This window comes from Sinohyriopsis cumingii, chromosome 5 (genome assembly GCF_028554795.1).
Source record: "Sinohyriopsis cumingii isolate HCF-2022 chromosome 5, ASM2855479v2, whole genome shotgun sequence".
Lineage (NCBI taxonomy): Eukaryota > Metazoa > Mollusca > Bivalvia > Unionida > Unionidae > Sinohyriopsis > Sinohyriopsis cumingii.
The window spans coordinates 152,558,549-152,561,074 of NC_142965.1; positions in this window are offsets into that span (position 1 = coordinate 152,558,549).

A 2,526-nucleotide genomic window follows, 5' to 3' on the forward strand; every position below is an offset into this window, starting at 1 on the left:
AGACTACTCGCTAATGATTGGCTAAACAAAATTGACCAATTATCTTTTCATGTTGACTTAAAGACTTTGGAATTCTACTTCCTTGCAAAAATGTAAAATATTTTAGGCGAATTACGTCAGAATGATTCGCTGTAATTTGACACGTGTGAAGTGATTATCTAGTTTAAATGTTTTCATAGGTTGTATATTTAGTTGTACATAAAATACTGCGAATATATACTAAAGAAGAGACCATTGCATTTATGCAAACATAGATGTGTCTAAAAAAACACATAATGTATGTACTACAAATTGGACATTATATTGATGTGTCTAATTAATGTCTTCTTTGAGTGGACTATAATTTGGAAACTATACGTTGATTTAACAAATAACTATTATCTTTTCGATCGCGTAATTGCGTTAAGTTAAAGTTTACACTAGGTAAAATGCCATCCCAATGAAATGAAATACCAAGGTGTTATTGTTTTCCAAAAATCGTTGATTTTTAAACCACATAAAAAAAACAACGTTGAACTTACGAGAAGAGCCGTCCTCTCTTTGGAACAATTAAAGCCCTACACATTCGATTCCATTTACAATTACAAATGTTCCATCGCACAAATTTACCTAATTTTCTGTACGGATGGGAAGTTTGGGGGACTTAAAAATACACATCTTATTGAAAAAGGGTATGGACGTATCTGCCAATCTGCGTGTCTCTGACTACTGCTTAAGTCACGTTCAGTAGCTTAGATTATCGAGGTATCAATATAAGTTATAAATTATGCTGGCAGTTAGATTTAATATTAGCGCATTTGGTTGGTAATAAGGACCAATTCACCACGAAGTGCGACACTAAAGCTGGTAAGTTGTATAGTATATAGATGGCATTGTAGAGTAAGGGAGATAACCTCCTTATCTTGCTGATTTAAAGTTCTGACTGAGTTACTTGAATCTTTTGTAAGCATATCAGTGAGGAAGATCCATAATACAGCTAGTGAAGGTAAAGATGAGGGTATCATTGGACCAGTATAAAGAAAGCTATGATTTCTAATATATAATATATTCACTAACAGATACATTGCAAAAATGGCAATAAAATTAGTCTGAATAATAAATTGGTGCCAGAGCTTGTTTGCATCTCCAGATCCTAAACTTTAGTATCTATAAAGTGGTGAACTGATAGCCTAAACTACAGCCCTGGAATACCGGTTACGAATAGATCGCACAACTAATTACTCATAGAGAAAAAATAATGTGCAATGTGTACGATATGGATGACATTAGTGGTGAATTTAGGCATTTTTGGTGTCATTTCATTTTAGAAGTAGTATCTAAATTCTTACCTTCTTATTTTTGTTTTAATGCTAACGAAATAAAACGTGATACACACATTTTCTCCAGAAACTGCTCAATATTAACACATTTTTTTCTAAATGTATTGAAATATTTATGAAAAAAATTATGAAACTGCCACTAAGGTACAAAATGAATCTCCAACGTGGATGTGCAAATGTATATGTGCTTTCCGCTTGTACGTACACATTTGTATGATTATTTATATTGTATTGGCATCCGCCCGTCTACGGGAGACGATGGTGTAGCTCCACATTAAGCCTTTGTTGCTCCTTCTTTCTAGTTCTCTTTTCAGCTTGCTTTATGTTTCTGTCTTTCTCGGCTTTTTGAACGCTCTGTATGACAGCTAGGCGCCAGGTGGAACGGTCGTTAGCACAGCTCTCCCAGTCGTTGACATTGATGTTGGCCGTCTTCATGTCCTTCTTGCAAACATCTTTGTAGTGCAGACGTGGTCGTCCAGTCTGTCGTGCACCTTCTGCTAACTCCCGATAAAACAGGTCCTTGGGAATTCGGCCTGGATCCATTCTCTTGACATGGCCGAGCAAGCGAAGGCGCATGTCGCTGAGAATGGAGATCATGCTGTTCATATTGGCGCGTTCTAAAACCTCTGTGTTGGGTACTTTGTCCTGCCACTGTATGTGCAGAATGCTTCGCAAGCATCTGAGGTGGAACCTGTTGAGGTTTCTCTCGTGTCTCTCATAGGTGATCCGTGTTCCGCTGTTATAGAGGTGTTGGCTGAGCACGCAGGCATGGTAGACACGCAGTTTGGTCTTCGCGGTGAGGTTGGGATTGCTCCAGACCCTCTGGTTAAGTCTGGACATCACTGCTCCTGCCTTGGCAATCCTGCCGTTCACCTCAGAATCAATGGAGAGTGAGCTGAAGATGTTGGACCCGAGGCATGTGAAGATCTCAACAACTTCCAAGTTGTACCCATCGATAGTGATAGAGGGAGGGGGGTCTGCGTCCTGCGTCATGACGTTCGTTTTCTTCAGACTGATGGTTAGTCAAAATCCCTTACAGGCGTGGGAGAGGCGGCATACCAGCTGCTGAAGTCCATCTTCCGTGTGTGATGACAGGGCTGCATCGTCGGCGAAGAGCAATTCACGGATGAGTACCTTTGTGACTTTAGTCTTAGCACGGAGACGGGCGAAGTTGAACAGCTTGACATCAGCCCAGGTATGGATGTAC